Source organism: Pteropus alecto, unplaced genomic scaffold (genome assembly GCF_000325575.1).
Source record: "Pteropus alecto unplaced genomic scaffold, ASM32557v1 scaffold413, whole genome shotgun sequence".
NCBI classification, from domain to species: Eukaryota; Metazoa; Chordata; class Mammalia; order Chiroptera; family Pteropodidae; genus Pteropus; species Pteropus alecto.
Genome location: NW_006434120.1, coordinates 3,151,491 through 3,175,037, shown reverse-complemented (window position 1 = coordinate 3,175,037; position 23,547 = coordinate 3,151,491). Strand labels below are relative to the sequence as shown.

The window sequence follows — 23,547 nt, the reverse complement described above, 5'->3', positions numbered from 1 at the left end:
AAGCCAATGTACTATTCTTGAAATAAATGTGAATACTGTAAAATGCAAATAGTCGGTTTTAAAAAACTTAAGAAAACTTCATAGAAAGAATGTATTATTATTTTATTTCTTAAAATTGTGGTTACACACACTTAACATGAATGTTACCATTTTAAAGTGGAGTCTATGGCATTAAGTCCATTCACATTGTAGAACCACCACTACCCTCCATCTCCAGACCTTTTTATCTATACCAATTTAAATTGTACCAGTTAAATACTAATGCCCATTCCCTCATCCCCCCGCCCCTGGAAAGCACCATTCTACTTCCTGTCTCTATGACTTTGCCTATTCTAGGTATCTAATATAAATGGAATCATATACCCAAAAGTAGTATTACTGAATCACATGGTAATTCTATTTTTAATTTTTTGAAGAACTGCCAAAATGTTTTTCTTAGTAGCTGTACCTTTTTACATTTCCATCAGCAACGCATAAGGGTTCTAATTTCTCTACATCTTTGCCAACATTTATTTTCTTATTTGATAATAGCCATCCTAATGAGTGTGAAGTGGTACTTCATTGTGGTTTTGATTTTCATACCCTGAATTAGTGATGTTGAGCAACTTTTCTTGTGTTTATTGGCAATTTCTGTACTTTCTTTGGAGAAATGTACATATTCAAGTCCTTTGTTCATTTTTTAAACTGGGTTTTTGTTGAGTTATAAGAATTCTTCGCATATCCTGGATATTAATCCTTTATCAGGTAATTTTCAAGTATTTTCTCCCATAGGCTGCCTTTTCACTGTTGATAGTGTCCTTTGAAGCACAAAAGTTTTACATTTTGATGAAGTCCAATTTATCTTTTTGTTTGTTGTTGTTGTTGCCTGTGCTTTTGGTTTCATATCCAAGAAATCATTGCCAAGTCCAATGTCATAAAGCTTTTCTCTGTTTTCCTCCAAGAGTTTAGTTTTTATGCTTAAGTCTCTGATCCATCTTAATTTTTATATATGGTATAAGTGTCCAACTTCAGTCTTCTGCATGTGGATATCCAGTTTTCTCAATACATTTGTTAAAAAGACTGTCCTCGCATTGAAGGGTTTTGGCACACTTTTCAAAAATCATTTGAACATATATGCAAGATTTTATTTCTGGGACCTTTAGGTCTTTCTATTTGTCTATGTCTGATTTATGCCAGAACTACACTTTGATTACTATGGCTTTGTATTAAGTTTTGAAACCAGGAAGTGTGAGGTCTCCAACTTTGTTCTTCTTCAATATTGTTTTGGCTATTTGATGTCCCCTGAAATTCCACATGAATTTTAGGATGAGTTTTTCTAGTTTCACAAAAAAGTCAGTGGGATTTTGATGGAGACTGCACTGAATCTGTAGATCACTTTGGGTAGTATTTTCATCTTAACAATATTAAGACGCCCAATACATAAACATGGGATGTCTTTCCATTTATTTGTGTTTTAATTTCTTTTAGCAATGTTTTATAGTTTGCAGTATAGAACTCTTTCACCATCTTGGTTAATTTTATTCATAAGCATTTTATTCCTTTTGATGCTACTGTAAATGGAACTGCTTTAATTTCCTTTTTGAATTGTTCATTGTTAGTGCATAAAAATGCAACTGATTTTTGAGTGTTGATATTATATCCTGCAACTTTGCTGAACTTGCTTATTAGCTGTAAATTGTTCTTTTTGTGTGTATGGAATCAAGGGTTGTATACATATAAAATCCTGTCATCTGTGAACAGAAATAATTTTACTTTATAAATCTTTTATACTTAAAATTGGTTCAAGAGCAGTCTAGCAACAGTGGCCCGTTCATTTTCTCATTCTGAAAAACATCAGACAAGTGTGATTGTTCTCTCAAGCTTTCAATATCTCCCCTTTCATTCTCACTTTCACTCAAACAAGAGAATTTCCACCAATGTCTACCATATCTAACCCTTTATGTATCTATGCCCATATAATTCTTCTTTCTCTGTTTTCTGAATAAATCACTGTTCATAAGACAAATCCCTTCTCTTGTATACTAGATTTTATCCTCTCTTGCTTACTCTAGCACTCTTCCTTGCATCTTTAATGTTCCTCTCTATTGGATCATTTCCATCAAAAAACATGCTATAATTTCTGTAATCTTAATTTTATCTCTTAGTTTGTGACAATATTGCAAACTTATCACTGACATTTTAATAAACACCCTCAGAGGCTTTTTCCTATTTTTATTTCTAACTATCTGAGGTAATGAAAAATAACTGCTTTCTATTTGAAAGACTGATAAATTTTAAACTAGTAGAATTTATTTTCATACTCTGAAAAATATAGAAATTCTTGATTTAAATGTGTTAATAAATCAGAAAGATTCCAGGGGAGCAATACCAGCCAGAAACAGAAAGCACAACTCTCTTTACCTGAGGTCGACAGCAATGGTAATCTTCCAGTCTGGTAAAGTTTGATTTTTCCTTTCCACTTATAATGATCTTCTACTTTGGGGCTCCTAAAGTAGGTTTCATAGTATATTTTCAAGAAGTTATTTTTAAACTCAATGTTTCTTTGAATCTATAGACCATTTCCACTATCACATGATAGGGATATTCAGATGCTAATACATGGCCTGAAAATATTTCTGCAACTCTGCTTGTTTAAATATATTCTTTGTGTTATATTACTTTAGATTTTTCAAATATCTTAATTTTATTTTTAATGTGGGACCAACACAATTTGTTATAGCAATTACTGTCTTCAAGTATGCTTCAAATTCTGCACATAAACTGCTAAGGAGCTGCTGTATATAGCCCCTAGGTCACAGAATGACTGTCACTGCTCAGGACAGTGGAATAGTATTTAAGTCATACAATGTTATGTACTTGGAGAAAATTTTCGTCATTTTTTAAGCAAAGGCCTAAATTATGGGGTCTAATTAAACAGCATGACAATTCCACTATATTCCACTCCACTCAGCACAATAACCTCTAGGCCCAACCATGTTGTTGCAGAGGGCAAATTTTCATTTTTTAAATGTTGGCTGAGTAATATTCCGTTGTATATATGTACCTTTATCCAGTCATCCATTGGTGGACACCCAGCAGCTTCCATGTCTTGACTACTGTAAATAATGCTGAGAACATAGGGATTCTCATGTCCCTTTGAAGTAATGTTTGGATTTTTTCAGATAAATACCCAGAAGTGGGATAACTGGGTCCTTCTCTGTCTCGTTATAATCTTTGTTTTAAAGTCTATTTTGTCTGGTATAAGTATTACTACCCCAGCTTTTCTGTTTGTTTCTATTTTCATGAAGCATCTTTTTTCATTCCTTTACTTTCAGTCTGTGTGTCCTTGGATCTGAAGTGAGTTTCCTGCAGACAGCATACATATGTAAGGGTCTTGCTTTCTTATCCATTCAGCCACCCTATCTTTTGACTGGAGCATTTATCCATTTATATTTAAGGTAATTATTGATAGATATGTAGTTATTGCCATTTTATCATTTACATTTTTTAAAATCTTTTTTTCTTCTTCTTAAAGAAGTCCCTCAAACATTTCCTGTAGTACTGGCTTTGTAGTGAACTCCTTTAGCCTTTTCTTGTCAGGGAAACTTATGTGTCCTTCAATTCTAAATGACTGCTTTGCTGGGCAGAATAATCTTGGTGGTCCTTGCTTTTCATCACTTTGAATATTTCCTACCAATCCCGTCCAACCTGCATATTTTGTTGAAACATCATCTGACAACCTTATGGGAGTGCCCTTGTAGATAACTGCTTTTCTCTTAATGCTTTTAAAATTCTTTGTCTTTAATGTTTGACATTTTAATGGTGATGTGTCTTGGTGTGGACCTCTTTGGGTTCATCTTGTTTGGGACCCTCTGAGCTTCCTGGAACTGTATGTCTATTTCCTTTGCCAGGTTAGGAAAGTTTTCATCATTATTATATCATCATATAGATTTTCAATTCCTTGCTCTCTCTTCTCTTTCTGATACCCTATGATGCAAATGTTGGTACACCTCATGTCCCAGAGGACCCTGAAACTATTGTCATTTTTTTGAATTTTTTTTTTTTTTGCAGATCTGATTGGGTGTTTTCTGCTACCTTATCTTCTAAATCTCTGATTTGATTCTCTGCTTTATCTCATCTACTGTTGATTACTCATAAGGTATTCATCATTTTAGTTATTGTATTCTTCATTTCTGACTGGTTCTTTATGTTTCTATCTCCATTTTACATGTTTCTCTCTCTTTGTTAAAGTTCTCACTGAGTTTATCTACTCTTCTCCTAAGAGTATTCTTATAAGCAGTGTTCTGAACTCTGTATCTGGAAGATTGCTTGTCTCCATTTTGTGTACTTCTTTTTCTGGAGCTTTGTTCTGTTCTTTCATTTGGGACATGTTTCTTTGTCTTCCCATTTAGGCTGCCTCCCTGTGTTTGTTTCTATGTATCAGGTAGAGCTGGTAGGTCTCACAGTCCTAGTGGTCTTATGTAGTAGGTGTCCTGTGGGGCCCAGTGGTACAGTCTCCCTGGTCACCTGAGTTGAGTGCTTCAAGTCTGTCCCTTTCATGGGTTGTGTGTGCTCTCCCATTATAGTTGAGCCTTGGTTGCTGTTTGCACCTCAATGGGAAGGATTCACCCTCAGGCTGATTAGTTCTGAGGAGTGGCCAGTGACTACAGCAGAAGAGCTGTTGTACAGGGGCTGACCTTATGGAGCAGGATTTGCTTAGCAGGGCTCTGGTGCCTGTTCAGTCTGCCTTTTGGGTATGTCATCCTTGAATGTGGCCCTAGATGTGCAGGCTGAGGCCTACTGGAAGGGGCCCTGCTGTAGGCCAAGTTTAGCTGCAGCCTATGCCCTTTCTGGGGCCACCTGACATGAGCCACCAAGAAATCTGCAAATGGTTGCCACCCACCCTGGGCTTGGATGTGCCTCGAGAGGGCAAGCTGCAAACTGAGGCCGGCTGCTGCTAATGCTGGGCTTGAAGCTGCTCAGCAAGAGGTGCTAGGAAAGCAGAGGCCAGATGCTGCATGTTTAGGTTTTTGTGAACCTTTGAGAGAGATTAGGAAAGTCCACATCGTGAGCCAAGATAGGCCATTTATATGGAAAATCCACTGGAAGTAGCTTGGATAGGCCTACAAGTTGGGTGGAACAGGGTTTTATGAAATCACTAGGGTGGGGCAACCCATGTTAGCCAGGCTGATGGAGGCTAAGATACAGTGACTGCCTGGGTCTGTATGCCATGCTTGGGGGAGGGCTCAACAAAGGAACAAAAATCTAATTCAAATTATGGTTACTTGTCCTTTCATAAGAACTTTTGAATACAGACAACTATTTTCAGTATTGAGTACTATGCTAAGTGGATATTTGGTTTCATTATTTCATACCTATCATCCATTCAAACTGGACTAGCTATGAAGTAATGATTCCTGGTATGGCCCATGCCATTTCTCTACTCCACTCTTTTGTCCACTTGCAATATCCTAGTGCTTCTATCCCTTAAATCTCTGCTTCTAAGTTTACTGACTAAAAGAAAAGCCACTTTCCCTAACTGGATATAAAAAGTCCCCTAATGGCCAGTTGCAGACATGCCCCTCCCCAAGCTATTAAAAAAAAAAATCAGAAAATAAAAACTATTCAGTTCTTGTCCTTTATTTTTATGTAATAGCCTTAGTTCCTAATCTGGTGGTTTATATTCTCACCTGTGAACTCTTAATTATCTCTATTGGCTTGATATATATATATGTATACATATATATGTACATATATATGTATATATATGTCAATTCATGATCTTTTAAGAAAAAAGTCATTAACAAAATAAATAAATGTCTTGCTTGGGAAGTCAACTTAAACACGAATCTGAGTAAACAGCTTAGTTTCCTTTCCATATTAAATAAGTTTAACAAAAATTTTAAAATAGAATAAAAAAGATACAAATTTATACAAATTAATGGTTTTCCCCCTCGCTCCCTTGTAAATGGTTTGCAACTCTAATTTTGTTTCAATGAACATTTTTTAGCCATATTTACTTAATCTTACACTGCTCTAATTTCAGTTCACTAACTTACATAAGGCATCATTGTATTTAATAAAAACATTAAAAAATTTTAGGCATATCTCCTAAGCTTTAAAATCATCTTGAGTGCAACAGATTTCACTGATCAATTTCTGCATTTTTAAATTTATCAATAAGCAGCAGAAACAATTTATCAAGACAGCATGATAAAGAACATTAAATTTGAAGCCAGAAGATCCATGATGGAATCCTGATCTTGGATGTTATTTCAGCACACATAGTCTTAGTTTCCTCATTGTAAAATGGGCCTATTAATATCTACTTCATAGCCCCGTTGTTAAAACTGTACAATTTTAAACTTTTATGAGTACATCTAGTAGTAAACAGGTATTCAATAAATTCCTGCCGAATCTAAATTTATAAGACTTGAAACACACTTCTGACAAAGTCATGGTTTCATTGGGCTGCAATTCAACATAATCTGACAGTATTGATGACAAAGAAAAGTTTGTGGAATTAGGCTGCATTAATAGAAGTAATATTCATAAGAGATGCACTGTATTTTGTAGCTCAAACCACACTGGGTTCAGTTCTATATACAGTATTCTAAAAGAAATACTGACAAAGTGTAGCAGATCCAAAGGGATATCTAAGATACTAATGACTAAAATTCACACTATGAAAACCAGTGGAAGGACTTGGATATGGCTGGCCTGGAGAAAAATATAAAAACTATTTTTAGAAGCTACATCTAGGGCCAAAGGATGAAGTTTTATACTAAACCAAAACCTGCTCTCCTATGATAATTTTATTTTCTATCAATTATTACTGATATAAATGTAACTGATAATAGTAAGGAAAAAGTTTATTTATTATGGCTCTAATTCTAATATTTTAATATTAAAAACTGAATTTTAGAAAAATTAAGTTTGGATTATAGAGCATCAAATACTAGAGGGATAAAAACAAAACAAAACAAAAAAACAACAACTTACAGAGCCAAATTAAGAAATACATAATTGAAATAAAATTTTAATGAATTTATTTATTTAGTAAAATAGGAAGAGTGAAACTGATAGTCTAGGCAAAAAGTCAGGTGTGATTGCTGATATCTGGACATATAATTATTTCAATTCTGCATTCAATTTATTTGTTTTTACAGGGAGATAACTGAAAACTCAAATATTTCAAACAAATAAGTAGTGACAAAGGGCAAGACTGCATAGAATTGTCTGGAGATGTCAACTACTGTATTTATGCTTAGAATTTGCAATTCCCATTATAGAAAAGTTCATTAAATTTGTATGTTTATTTCCTATTTAAATCAAAGCGCCTGCTATTAAATTTTGCCTTATTTTCATTTTCTAAATAAATTGAAATTATTCATAATATTCATAAATAAGAAATTATTCTTTGAATTACCCTTCTTGAACTGAGAAGTTATTCTAGGTGAGAAAAACAATAAATCCATCCCCTTTCCATAATTTTGGCACCAAAATTCAAATTTTATGGCTTTAATCTTGGTGAGAGCAGAAACAGCCTTGCCTTAAACATAAAAGCTTGTATTTAACTCAACCATTCTGTTAAATACTTATATCAAATATATAAGACTTTGAGAACAGGAATATCTGGCATTTGTTTAACTGTTAATTTCTCAAAAATAGTTATCTGAATAAGGAAAAACGGTTGTAGCATATTATAAACTTCCTGTTAAGAAATTATAGAATATACAGCTTTAAGAGCTTAAATTTGATATAGTTACTAAATTAATATCAACTGATCCTATTAATAAAGTTTGCAAAGCCTATATAAAAGAATTATATAATTTAAGTATATGTACCAAGTGCCCTTATAAATCTTTGTGCTTTGGATTATAAGACTCTTTACTACTAATCCATGTGCCGAAAGAATAATTTGTTTCTTTCCTTTTGGCACACCTTTCTCCCAGCAACATTTATATTGTAAAGTTATTCAAGATAATTAAAATTTCCTCATGATTGGCATAGGCGGACAGTAATTTACACAAATTTTCATGACAAATAAATTAAAAAATAGAAAAACTCAGTTATATCTAGTGATGCAGACCAAAAGCATTACATTTTTACTGAAAACACAATAGATTTTATATCATTTGCCATATCGATTACTTACTGCCCTGATTACAATATTCTTATTTTATCTGATGTACTTTCAGTCCCACATTTACACTATTTATAATTCAAGAACTGACAATATTTTCTAAAATGGTATAATTACATATTGCTATTCTATTGCTAACTTAGTAATATTTCTAAGAACTTTTGATAACCACTTAGAGAGAAATAATTTTTGTCATTTCTTTTTACTAGCCTAGCTGTTGAGAGCAGGCAAATTTAATAAGTCTCCTGAATCACAAAGTAACTTTTTCTATCACTTTTTTTAAGGGACTACAAACATTGATAGCACTGAATGGTGAATTCTCTGCTCTATCTTCTGTTTCCTCATTACAAAGTCAATGTCTTAAGATTTTTGTTGTAAAAAGATCGAAACAATTATCTTAACTGCTGACAATACAACTAAAGATATTATTTTACTTAGCACTAAGTGATATAGTTATTTTAAATTCACATAACAGAATTATGTAACTTAAGTATAGCTACCCAAACATACAATGAGAAAAATCAAAACATAGCTCAAAAAAGAAAAAGTTGGAAAAAAGGAAAGAAATAAGGCTGAATGTTTTATGTTAAGCAACAAAAATTTAAGAGCTCTAAACTGATAAACTTGAAAAATATTTCATCTCTTCAGTCAATTTGTAGAAATGAACCCAAAGCCCTGTCATTCTTTAATTCTGATAATATCAAACATATGGAACACCAACATTCCACAACTTCTAGAACATCTACACAAGTGAATAACTTAAAAAAAAAAAAATCTCTATCTTAAAGAAATAATGGTATTAAACAAACAAAAAAATAAAAGAGGGAATACACAATCATACAGAATCACTGATTATTGTCACTATGTAGCTATTTTTCTGGGTATTGTTTAACTGGAAACATTACCACTTTAGTATCTTACATTAAAGGAAACTCCAAGCACACTACCTAGAACAGAAAGCATTCCAACTATGAAATATTGCAAATGATCTATGTTTAAAAGATGCTGGAGAGTAGCCAAGAAAGGCGTTTGCTTAGAAATATATAAAGAAGATGAAATGAGGTTAAGAATATGACATCATCTGTGCTTATAAATCCGCTAGAAGTTAAATGATTCCTATTTCTTGTTGAAAAGTGGACTGCTCTCCAGTCTACAGTACCAGTTGAAAAGACTTCTTTTTCTAAAAGTTAAGTTGAAGAAAGGAAGAGCTGGCTTCCAAGGGACCAATTAGAAAATCCAAGCCTGGATTATATAGGATTCTTTGGGGATTTGCAAACGTTTCCATTCTAGTTTTCAGGAGACAAAAATATAAAGGGAAAAAATTAGAAAAAGAAGTGACCTGTGGCATTTGGCTACTACTCTTCAAACTGACTCATTATTAAAAGTTTTTAATACTTAATTGATTTCTGCCCTAAAAATTACTTGAGTTCAACAGCTAATCATTTATGGTAATAAGGTCACTCCTTGACACATACACATTATTTACTGGGTCACTAATGCAATGGTATGAGATAATGTAAGAAAAGCATGTGAAGTCCTAGTTTTCATTTAAACAGGGTCATCCCTCAACATCAGAACAGAAAAAGTTGTACTTAAGTTTCTCTTATTTAGAGATGCAGAATTAATTCAAAGAATAGATAGAAATGAATCTTTTTGGTATAGGGTCTTCAATACTTTTAGGGAAATAAGTACCTTATGAATTTATCATGACCTAGATTTGAGAGTTTTCCTAGGGGTAGGATGTTAATTTCAGCTAACCTGTTAGAATTATTCCCTTAGAATTTACTAGTTGCTCAAAAGTTAAATGGATCAGGGTAAAAATGTTTCTTATTCTAAGAAAAGATGTGTGCATGTGCATATGTTAAAGGAAGGAAAAGGGATTGCCTTCCCGTTTTTCCCACCTCCTGATTTTTAACAGCTAAATTTTAATGACTTCGCAAAGAAGTGTGAAGCGTAACCCTAGCAAAATATTAAAAAAAAATCATGAAAAACTATTTCTCAAGTGGAGAAGATACTTCTAATATATAAAACCATAAAAAAACTTTCAATGAACCTAAATAATGATAAGACCATTACTTATTTGTAAATTCCTTTGAAAGAAAAGGGTTAAAAATTGTGATTCTCAGATTTAGAGATTTAGGGCCTAGCCATAAAATACTCTCTCTAATAGAAAAGTTACCTAAAGCAATGGCATTATTCTTGCCCTAAATTGGATTAAATTAATACCAAACTTCAGGGTATAGGAGGTAAGGGGAGGTGAGAAAGCTATCACTCTAGGATAGTAGAAAAAAGTTCAGAATTAAAGCAAAATATGACATCAAACAGTAACTTTTTATAGCAATGGTGGGGTACTGCGAGTTAGTACTTACAAGGTAAGAACTGTTGAAATTTAGTAGGGGGCTGTTATATTATGGTCTTCATTTCATCATTATTAAACCTAGAAAAAAGATAAGGACTTTAAAAATTTGATCATATTATATGAATTACAAAATTCAACTGAGGTTGACAATCACATATTATAAAGTACAGCAGCAGCATTTATATATTTCAGTCCAGAGAATTACCATTAGTTTTTAAAATTCACTTTTCTATTACTGTTACCTTCTTGAAGTTGGAAAGTTAAATATGTAAGTATAATTAAAACTCATACTTCAATGTCTAATTTGAAGCATGCTGAGCTTCTGGAGAACATCATATAATTGCAGATATTTTAAGATAAATTTAAGATCATACCTGAAGATTGACCACAATCTATCTCCCCTTTCTTCTCTCTCCCCATGACATACACACATACACATATGCTACTGCAAAATCTTAAAATCCATATATTTTCCAATTTTAAGAACTGTTTATAAACAGTTTAAGTACAAAGCTTAAAGTGGAGTAAAATGTATAAAGAAATCTCTGAAAATAATGTTATGCTCTATGGCCACAAGAAAATATAATTGTGAAACTGCCTGAATTAAAGAGTAAATGAAAGAGTAGTGATAAGAGAAACTGTTTTCATTGTTGTCCTTAGAAGAGTAGGAAGGATTATAAGCCAGAATGCAAAAGAAGACATTACAACATATCTTTAAAAATAAAAAATTTAAAAATATTTTAGAAACTTAAGTTGGTTAGAATGTTTGATTTCTGTGGGACATATAAGTTGAAGTTCTTATGCCAACTAATGGTTAAGGACTTATTACTATTATAAGTCACAGAATAGAAAAACTGAATAAATCCATCCATCTATACTCTTATAGGAGCATTCCTAGTATACATCTTATTGTAGAAATATCTTTACCAATAAAAGGACAGCACATTTTTTTCATTTATTTGAAAAAATAAATATTTCAAATCCACAGAAAAACCAAGAGAACACCAAATGAAACCCCAAATCCTACCCCTGACTCTCCAACCCACCTATACTGAATTCTAATATTCTGCCATCCTTACTTTGTTAATTTATTAGTTTTTTAAGAAAAAAGACGACACATATAGTTGAGTCCTTTTATACCATATCCTGACATTCCTCTCTCCTGAGATACAATCACAATACTGAATTTAGTATTTATTTCCTATGCATACTTTTACACTATTACTACAAATTTAAGTATTTAAAATATATATCATTGCTTTCAAACTTTATATAAATGTTATCATACCATATATGTATTTTATATAAATGTTATAGTTGATAACCTTTTGCAAATTATTTTCGCCATTCATCCACGATAATACACACAGCTCTCACTTAAATAGCAGTGTAACAAACAGTTCATAATATGACTGTCACAATTTGCCATTCTCCTGTTACTTAACATTTACGTTGTTTTCCATTTTTTTCCTATTAAAAGTAAAAATAAACAAGATTTTATCACACGTCTAAGTTTATCTAGAATATCTAGGAATGGAACTGTTGGGTTCAAGTCTATGTGTATCTTCAACTTTACTAGAATTTTGTCAAATGCTCCCATAAGCAGCATAAAAAAGGTTTCCTTATCTGTATTTTCCCAATATTTGGAAGTACTTTTAAGAAAAATAGCTACTATCTAGATGAAAATTTAAAAAATTCTTAAGTGATCAAGTATAGGTATACTAAATGTCTAAACAAATAGAATAGACTAAAATTTGGCCCCAGGTACTTGCACAAAAATAAAGCTCTCATAATACACATTTTCCTCATGTGACTGAAGAAATACCAAGACTTAATCTAGGACTAATGTGGTAGAAATGATGAGATTTGAAATTAGTTATTGAGCTTATTTATAATGACCAAAGAGGCGGGGAAAAAAGCATAAAATGTAAATGGTTTATTGCTGTGAAGAAGCCTCTTTCATTTCACTTTGGGCAGTGCTTCTCACATGTGGCACTTCCCAAAAAAAAAAAAAAAAAAAAAATTTCACAGTCTATAAAAAACACAAATTCTTGAGCCTCAGCTCCAGATTCTGATTCAGCAGGTCTGGAAAAATGTTTTATTCTAGGTTATTCTGACACAGGTGGTCTACAGACATTTTACACAGTAATTAGTACTAAAAACAAGGTATTTGGAATGTAAAGGTTTATGTAACTTTTTGATTAAGAGTAGGTTAACAGTCATTAATATGTTATTTGTTAAATTACATCAACATATTAAAGAAAATACTTCAGAATATTAGAAACAAAAAAAAGTAACATCAATTTATGGTTGAGTATGTTTGACTTCACAATACTAAACCAGGTTGTGGGCTCATTAATTATTTCAGATAACTGAACACATACTACAACAAAGCTCTTTTTGATAATATTAGCCGGGAACTAATGTTCCAAGTTTACTGTAAGGGAAATATTAAGAGTGGGAGTGATTAGTTGTGATTTTGATAAAGATGACCAGGGAAAAACTATGGATATCTTTTTTAAAAAATGCTATTGTATATGTCAGACTTTAAATTAGGACATTAGGCTCATACACTGAAACAAAATATCATTTGTAGCTTCCAGCAAGAATGCTACAAATGAAATTAGAAATTTAGGAATCCATTATTTACTTCCCTGTAATTACAACCAATTGGAATTATTTAGATACAAAAGAGGAAAATATGTAAATATTTAGGTTATGCAAATCTGTTCAAATTTAAATTGTAAAATCAAAAAACTCTTCTATACTATTTGAAATTATAAAGTCCTGTTTCCAAAAGATTTAGAATAATCTTAACTTTCTAGACATAAGACATTATTTTAATAGTGAGTACAAGTAAAGACATGAGTTTCTACCTGCAACATGCTTTGTATTTAGTTATATACAATATTGTGTAGTACAGGGTGCTGTTCTCTTTAGTTATATAGTGAAATCAGTAAGAATTTGGCCTTGTCTAGACTGGCTGTAACAAAGATAATTTGGGCTCAGAATATGGCCGAAAGCAAAAGAAACACTACTGTGTGGCCACAGTCAACTTTTCTTTCCTCAATATATTACCTAACTTGTGTTATCAGCAGCTAATTATTAATTTTTTCCAGTCTACCAGCTTAAAAGTGAAAAACATGAAACATAACATTCATATTTCCAAAAGCAAGATGTTTCTATTCAATTCTATAAAATTAACTGAATAAAAATTACATTAACTAAAACCAGAGTACACAGTAAAAAATAATGAGTCTAAGAACTATAAGTATTTTCTTTTCTCTTTATGTTACTTTGGGAAGAAAACACCTTTTTGTCAAAAAATGTATTCATTATACTATACATGGGTTACACTGACAGTTGGGCCCTTCCCACCTGATCTATAAAAGCTCGTGGGTACAGGCTCCTTTGGCCACCATTATTGCATATTTGATGCTATTCTGTACAACAGCTGACAAGAAGCAGCAATCTCCCAGGCCCTGCTCCCAGCTGTAAGGGACAAGAACAAGGGCTGTGGTGATACTTGTTTATTTACTGTTGCTGTTGCTGAAACAGCAAACTGAGAAAAGCATATATAACACAGAAAAAAAAAAAAAATGGTTCAGCCCAACTTACCTAGCAGGTCTGCTTACAGTAATACACAGCAGACTTATTTAAGGAGGAATTATTTCTTTAAAAAGTGGGATGGAGAGAGAAGACAAAATGGTGTTTTGATTAGAAAGAGAACCTATAATGTATCTAAGAAAGAAAATTAATGACATGTATAATGATCTTCAGCTCCGTTTAGATTTAACTGCTCAATTACATAAATTCTCAGAAGAGTTCTATCCAAGTTCACAGTAGATTCATAAACAGTATTTTCTCTAACTAATCTCCTGGAAAATAAAAAGTATCTAAACTTGACTCAAGAAATGAAATTATATTTTGCTGATAAAAAGCTCCAAGCTCCCAGGTTCTACATATCTAATCACCACCATATGTTTGACATCAGACACTATTAACAAAGTAATAAGATTTTACAAAAATTGCAACTATTAAAAAAATTTCCACAGGTAATTTACCTACGTTAAAGCTAAAAATCTTAGTACATAATATCAATTGATGCGTCAGAAATAGAAACTATTCTAACAAATTACCTTTAAATGGGATGCTATTTATGAACTTACAACTTTAAATTTAAATACAATTCTTGTCTTTTAATACCTAGAGCAATTTTTGATTCTGAAAAATATTTTAAAAGTTAGGAAACTTAGGAAATTTATCAATTACTTTTTAAAATGCTAAAATTGGCTGATAAAATTAAATAATCCCAGGTCAAGACTAGGTTTGAGATTTATTAAAAGTATAAAATATAGTAATATTTAAAATTCAGATCATATTTTGTTAAAAAATCACGATCTTTTATCAAAACTGAAAAAATAATTTTTCTGCTTAGCAGCTCAATAAGAAACAAATAATGCTAATAATAAAAATAAAAAATAATTCTGAGGATCACAGGATAAAATTACATGTATGAATTTAGTATGAAAACTATACAATAAAAAACTAACAGCAAATATCAAAGGACTTTTAAAAACTAAGTTATAAACTTAAAAAATAGTTAATAAACTATTATCCAGTAGATTAATCAGTCTTAGCAGCTACATGGTGCATGTTTCTCTTTCAAGTGACTCTAACCACGAAAATAGGAAAGTAAAACTAAGGCAAATCATATGTTAATAAAATATCTAAAGTGTGGTTTGTGGTGCTGAGAACTGAAATTCTACTTCAAAATACTATTTAATAAAAAATTTATATCCTCACATTGACTTAATATTGCCTTTTGAAAATGCTTATCAGAAAATATAATTCTGATGCAGTAGGTCTTATTTGAAAAAAAAAAAAAAGAAATAGATTAAGAATGTATTTGCTAGTAAAAAACAAAACACATGTACAAAACTCCTTCAAACAAATATTTTAAAAACTTTTATCATGATAACTGTATTTACTCTTTAACGAAACCTCAGTAACACTATAAAATCTCTATTAAAGTTGTTATAGCTAACGAATTGCTTAAAATATAAGTTGTCCTTATAAACTGGCATTGTACATCAATAACAAATAATTTCAAGTCCCCTCATAGATATGTTAAATTACCTCTAGTTTATCCAAATATTCTTAACCCTTAAGGATAACTATTTCAATAAAATAGGAACAATGGCAGTGTAACTGTATTTTAGAAACAATTAAGAATTTCTCCTGAAAATGAATGTTATTTAACCCTGAAAATGTATTTAACCAAAAATATAAATATTGCACACACAAGATATAGATTTATCACTGAAAAGAAGATAACTCAATAAATCCTTTCCCCCAAATTCTGATATAATGAAATATATATATATTTATATTTAGACTTAGCTAGACATAATCAGGTTTGCAAATTTAAAATAGCCAAAATCCTTACAAAACTACCCCTGAAAGGTAGTTAAAAGATAGCCAATCACACTTTGCAGTAAAAGCCCTTATTAACTTGTCTCCTAAAATAACACATACTACAAATTAGGTTAGTTTCTCACCCTGTAAGAACTGACCGAATACAAGAAAACTGTTAATATATGCACCGAGTCTTTAGATGTTAAATTATTTACTAAGCTCAAAATTTGAAAGCTTTTAAGCCAGTAGATAGCTATAGAGAGGATAGTTTTATGATGCTAAGTATTTGTATCCAAACAATAAGTTTTGACAACTTCAAAGAACACAAATCATAAACTCTCTAAATTAGGAACAACTCTGGATTTATGTCTTCACACTATAAACTCAAAAGCTGTCTCTCTTCAACCCATTTAATTCATTAAAGCTGTGTATGAAGATATCTGGCTTGAAAGTGATAAGTTGGACCTGGATTTTAGTTTCAGACACTCAGAAACCGTACTTTTTACTTTACTTTTCATCTTAATGTTCTCCAACCTGGAAAGCACTGGTTATATTAGAGGTGAGAATATTATATTTTCATCCTATTCAAACTAAGCTGCTTTTTCATAACATTCTCAAATTAAAGTTATGAAGAGACATTCTAATTTATCTCGGATATCTTATAGTATAATGATACCAATACCTGAACTTTATCCTTATATTAAACTGATTTCTATTAAATTTTAACATTTTATTTAACCATAACTGTTAATGGATTTACATTCCTGGATTATCTACCTAATATCTACTAATATAGAAACATCCAATATTAGTTTAGTATTTTGATATGTTATCTCAATGTTCAAACATTCTTAAACATGCATCTGAGAATTTTCTTAAAAAAAAAAAAAAAAAACTTTTAACATTGTTTAAAAATAAAAGCAATTCTGTGACCACAATGATAATTGCACCTCACTCTTAAGACTAAATTACAACTTTCTTATGAAAACAAACCTTTGTAATTCCCTATTTCTTAAGTATATAAAATAAATATTTTCAGGTGAAAAATATTTAAAGAAAAAGTTATAGTATATTTTACTAAACCTCACTTTATCTAGCAAATAGTCTTAAAAAATATGGTTAACATTTTATCATGTGGTTAATACTTTACTATGCAAAAATTAATCAAGTAAAACTTAGTAATACTGTTCAATAAGTTCATTTTCATTGTATCAGATTACCATTTAGAAAACAATCAAGAATTTTATTAGCTAAGTATCTGAAATTTTCAACCCAAACTATAAAAATCAAAGAAACTATACTATTAAAGTGGTTGTTATAAAGTATTCTGGAAGAAAAAATAATAAGTCACTAGAAATTTTGGTATTCTACAATTTATTTTTAAAGAGTTTGCAACTTTTGATATGAACAATTTAAATATTTTATTCAGAGTACTTATGAGTAAGATATTAGTTTCTGCTTAAGAAAGTGGGTTTTTCAGTTTCAACCAAATTGCCACTGTTGGTTAGGATACTACTTGGAATACTTTAAATTCCCTTAAAATAGTCTCATTAATCTTATCTAATTTTGTAGGCTCTACCTACCAATATTCTTGTCATACAGCCAAGCACCAAATTTCATGATTTGAACCTTTCATTTTATAAGATGAAAAGTCCACTATTTAATTTTTTTTTATATATAACACTGTAATAACCTTAAGAGGAGAAATAAAATGCCACTATATATACTTATTTTTAGAATAAATAAATTCAGTTGGAGTTGGACCTAATGCAAGGTGATGAGAACATCAACTATATTTTGAAAATCTGAAGTTTTAATAAGCAAGAGCCCTCAACCATGGCACTTCACAGGATGATCTGTGTATTAATAAATTTTTACTCATTTTTAGCTCACCTAAAAGTTCTATCTTTACCAACTGTCTAGCCTAATTACAAGATGTAAAATTTCATACTTTTATAATTCATTAGTATACCTTAATCTCCTATCATGTTCCAACGCATTATGTGAGTGTTCAATCAAAGAAGTTAAGTTCTCCAGAACTGGCTCTGTCCTAAAGGTTAAAACCTGCAATAAAAATGTCATGTATTATAGCATGAAGACACTCAACAGATTTCTACCTCCTGCAGTTCTACAGTGGATCCCTGAACAGAGGTAAGATCTTCAGAATGACCTCAATTTTGACTGTGTTCAAAAAACCCCCACTAACTTGAAAATAATGTTATTTAAATTAAAATAACTTGATTAGAAACACCTGTGATATGCTTTATCATTTGAAGCCTCTTTAAACAAACCAGATTAATAGGTTTCTGATTTAATTTCTCTTTAGAGCATTCATTTTCAAAACAGTGTGTGTGTATGTAAGTAGGTGTTAAGAGAACTGGTAAAGGGGACTCATAAGGAAAATATCGGAGATATAGTTTGTGCTTCTACAACTCATAAAATCCACACATTTTAAAAAATTACTCAGGGGATGGAGACAAATTTTTAAATTCTTTTCTCAAATTATCAAATGTTTAATAACAGAAATTATCATTTTCAATTTTCATCTTTTGTCATGCCTGAGCAATATTGGTATTTCCAAATAGTTTAAGACATTACAATTCTAACAGAAGAAAATTTAGAATTTACTCTTTAAACAAATGAAAATATAAGTAATAAATGGGGGGGTGACTAGTGGGCCAATGGTTTTTTAAATGTTTCCAAGTAGAGGTGGTGTAACCCAATGCATGTAAGTTGCTTTTTCATTTTTCACCTGAATCTTTATGATTTAGCAGCAATCGACTGTATAAAAATATCAAATTGTTAAATTACCAAAGATTTGTAATATATATGTGAACCATAATGCTCTGAGTTTTCCACTTTTATTTAAAAATAGCTTAGGAAAAGAAATGAAAACCAAATAATCCTTTATTCCTGTGCTGCCAAATATCTGATTGTTTAATGGCAAAAACCACACACACACACACACACACACACACACACACACACACACACACCCCCACAAACACCAAATACCATGATATTTAAAAAATTTAAAATCATTTCTACATAGCCTTCCTCAACAGATACAAAATTTTCTATATTTGATCACTTTGAAAATTAAGATATCTTAACTTTAAAGTTAACAGAAGGAAAACAGCAGACACCAATATGTACTCCATGCCAAATGTTAAGTTTTTAAATAGTAGAAAAACAAGATACTAGATAATAGGATAAAGGAAGTTCAAATACAAGACAAATACTAAACTAAGTGATAAAAAATGTAAAAAACCCCTTGAAATAGTAAAACTGAAATCTATTACAAAAAAAAGTTTATTATTTATACTTAGAATCCATGACAAGTCTCTCCTGTGCAAAGATTCTCTAGTGAAATAAGACAGGATTAAACAAAAGTATATTAAACTTGTCATAATTTGATAAGAAATATTAAGAATAAAATTTGCTTATACTTAATATTAATTCTAATATTTGAAATTTATCTTCCTAAAAGAAAGATACTTTAAAGCATCTCTAAGACAGGCAAGAGGGAATAAAAAGGCAAAAGGAAATCACTTCCCTACCAAAAAGCAATATTTATAGGAAGGCTCTACAGTCATTTGTACAAGCAAATAATCAGGCAAATATATAAACACGCATTGTGATATTCTGAAACTGACAATACTCTTATAATATTAAGACAATCACAACTTTTAAGCTCTAATACTGTCACTTGGAAAAGTTAAATGTAAAATGGCTTAATCTCATTTTCGACACTTATTTGAAAGAAAGTGGTAGTTTATTACTGATTCTATTTAGTCTTAAGAGAGGGGCTACCAGATTTCAGCAAGTCAGTTTGAATTCTAATTACATGCCAAAATTAGTTGCCTGGCACACAGTGTTTCTAAGTTGCCGAATTAAAAAAAAAAGAAAAAGAACAAAACTATATACACTAATATTTTAATATGACAATTCTTTCTAAGATGTGTAATCCAATTATAATCAGACTAATAATCTGTGTCTTCTAAAAAAGGGTTAAAATGAAATCAATGTGGGGATCATTAAGCTTCATTAAACAAAAGAAATAAAAGACAAGAGCCAATTTTAGGTCAGTTATTTTTTAAAATGAGAGACAAGTTTTTGTAGAATAAAATTTCAAAATAGTGTGTAAATTTATATTGTTTGATTTTTTTAATTGAAGAAAACTTATGTATCATGTAGAAAAAATATCTAATATAGCTTTCTGGGCATTTTTTTTCTTTTTGTAAACCCAATCGACTGACCTATATTTCTGGATTGAAGTACTTTGTTACATTCTGAATTGTTACTACATACCAATAAATAAATGAATAAAAATATATGTCTCTTCAAAACAACAACAAAAAAAATGTAGTATATAAAGTCTGATGAAATAAGGAATCCAAAATACGAAAGTTATTTTGAAAACTTTCATCTTTAGCTCTAGTTCATAATAAACATTAAAAGTGATATTAATCTGATAAAAAATAGTGTTACATAGAAACATCTGAGACTACAATTTGTAAATGTACAACTAAGACAAGTTGACAGCATTAAAACAAAGTCTAAAATTGCACTTTTACTAGGATTTTTAAAAATAGTATGAAGGGCAAACAAATAAAATCAATGCTACTAGGAAGACTGATACTTCTCTAGATCCTTCTCTCCCACAATATGTAAGCATAACTTTAAAAAGAGTTGAGCTACTGTAGCTGTTATATGACTTTTGTAGCCCTTACAATAGAAAATAAATTAGAATTATCAATTTCTGCAGAGAAATACGGATAATATACAAAATATAATAATCATATACATCTATTGGAACTCATACCTATCTATATGCCCACAAATCTAAACCCAAAATCTTCCTCTTATCTAGCATCACATAAAAGGAAAAATATTTTGAATGCAGTGGATTTTATTTAGGTGCTAGTTTGCTCTCAAGCTTTAAGTGTAGTATTTTAAATAAAGGAATCCTTCACTTCTTATAAAAATGGCTTATTAAGCAAAACAACTAAAACAAAAAAAGAAAAAAACAAAATAATAGTAAAGAAAGCAAAACCCACTAGTTGATATATAGGTGAAATTATATTTAAAATAGAAATGCGGTCTTCTACAATTTCATCAAATCAAATATTACAGAGGAGAATTAGTACTTTCAAATAAAATTTTAATGAGATTGAAAATAAAACTTTGAAAAAAGGTAATGAACACAGGTTCTGCAGTTACAATTCTTGTTATGAAGACAACACAAAATAGTATGATTTCTAAACTCTGCTATTCTACTTATTAATACAAATTATATTTACAGTCCTGCAAAGATTTATGAAAGTCACAGGATTTTTTCATTTGAATATTTCCTAACAATGCATATTTGACTTAATGTGAGAATACAAACTCCTAAGTTTCAAAATTTCAACTACTATTCATAAAAGCACATAAATTTCTATTAAATTTTAAAAAACTTTTACAAAGCATCTACAGCTATCCTGTTTATCCATGAGTTTACTGATTTTCTTTGAAAACCACACTCTCCTTTTATCAAGATGCAACTAAACGAAATGACAAGCTTGGTAATAAACAGAAATGTATTGACGGCTGTCTCAAGAAACGTGAAACAAAAACCAACTTATAATCAACCAAATAAAACACAACACACCATACTGTTGTATGAAATATATTTCTTCATAATTAATTTACCAAAGGAATAAAATCATATATACGCACCTGTGCATACTTACCTGTTGTACTGTGTAAGTTAAGCAACATAAATTTCTTTAAAAAAAAAAAGTTTTAAGTCCACTGCAATGGCTGAATTAGTAAAACCTATATATTTTAAATTAGATGTGAAAAGTCTTTAGAATATATCAATTTTTATGAAAAATGTGGAAAAGCTTTCTAAACATCAAGAAAATTAAGTTTCTTTTCATCAAAAGAAAATTCTCGTAATCTACATCTAATAAATATATGTAGTTTAAGATGAAAAATTTCTGTCAAAGGAATAAAAACCCTAAATGCCTCACTCAGTTTTTATCCATAGAGAACAGGGCAAATATATAAAAGTCTTGCAATTTTATACAGCAGAATTACAATTTCACGAAAATTGCCTCCTCAGTTTTACTTTTAATATATATTTCAGAAACACTCGAAGGTTCTTTCTGAAAAAATGTTAAACACCAGCTTTTTTTAACTCCCTGTCTTAACGTTTGTAGCTATTTCCGTGGTTTTCTAAAAATATAAATTTTCGTAAAGTCGAGAATTATAATCTAGTGTTTAACATTCAAACCCCCCAGTCCCGCTTCCTTCCAGCCAATCAGGGGATAACAAGTCCGGTGTTTTGGGAGCTCCGTTACACACAATTTGAAAAACATCACTTTGCGCTCTCCTATTCTCATCGGGGAAAGATTCTTAGTGAGGGCGGGTCCCCCAGTCTTTATAGAAATAAGAACCCAATCAATCGTTACATCAATTCCAGAGGGAAAACTCCTCAGGCAGGCGTTCCTGAAGAGTGTGTGATTGCGGTTCTCTGGAAGCGTTATTCCTCTTTGCGGAACAACTGAATAGCTGTTGCAAAAACCATCTTCTGCATATTCACAACCCAGAGCCGTGCACCCCACCCGCAAACCATCACGCCAGCAAAGGGTTAATCTAGTGGCGCCTTCGGGGTAGAAAAAGGATTCCAGATCCAATATATCTTTAGTGAGGAATTTTTATAAAGGTCATTATCTATTATAAAGTATTACTTAAAGCCATCACTGGCTTAAATCTTTCAAGAGTTGTTGAGTGAGAATTGGTAGAAACTGCGAGCTAAAAACAAAAAAACAAACAAACAAAAAACAAAACAAAAAACCAATCACTATAGAGAAAGACAAATAACAGTCCTCAGAGTCAAGAGAGTTCCCAAGAAAAGGTGGGGATTGCAAAACTACCACTAAGTTGTCCGGGTAAAGACTTTTCGGGAGGAGAACATCAATACCGTTTCACAGATTGCTTCTTTTCCTTGCAACATGTTTCAGACTGGAGAAGGAAAAATTTTAAGAAAAGTGCGACTCGGAGGAAATCGCAAAGAAGGAAATCGCGTACTTGAAGCCCCATCTTTCATCTCACTCAAGAACACCTCCCCCCCTCCCCCCAAGGGCAACACCAGGAGAGCAAATGACAAAAATCCCAAGCAAAAAAGCGAAAGCCTAGCATCTTTCCTGGGAGCCCACTAAAATCTCAAAAGACTGCCCCCGCCCCATCTGGCCCAAATTGGAAAAACCAGACACGGTCAGTGCTACCCCTGCCCGGACCGAGGCGCTCAGAGCCGGAGGGCCGCCTTGTGAAACTCACATTCCTTGGGCACCTAACGCTTTAGCGTCAGACGACAATATACAGGGCTGGGTCCCGCACGACTGACGGACAGAAGGTACCCGCTACTCCGGGTCCTCAATTTTCCGCCGATCTTAACTTTCTTATCACGAGAAGACGACCGTCAACCGGCCGGGTAAACTGCGATGGAAAAACACTCGGCTCGGCAATGGGGGAGGGGGTGTTCGTCCCCCTCCTCCTGTCAAAGAGCTGCAACCTGCGGAGCCCCGCCTCGCCTGGGTCCCCGGGCAGGGGGTCCTGCTGACAGATCCGCTGGGCGGCGGCTGCTCCCCCCAGGCCG

At 31.8% G+C, this 23,547-nt stretch overlaps 1 long non-coding RNA gene across 5 annotated transcripts in view; it reads right to left on the bottom strand.

Annotated features, from left to right (window-relative positions):
- LOC102889645 overlaps nt 1-23,547 on the bottom strand; it is a 65,320-nt gene that overhangs the window by 41,164 nt on the left and 609 nt on the right. For all 5 annotated transcript variants that reach the window (XR_003045474.1, XR_003045472.1, XR_003045473.1 and 2 more), the window contains exons 2-3: nt 17,875-17,966; nt 10,495-10,562 (exon numbers count right to left, since the gene is read on the bottom strand). This is a non-coding gene — a long non-coding RNA (uncharacterized LOC102889645). The remainder of the gene's footprint in view (nt 1-10,494; nt 10,563-17,874; nt 17,967-23,547) is intronic.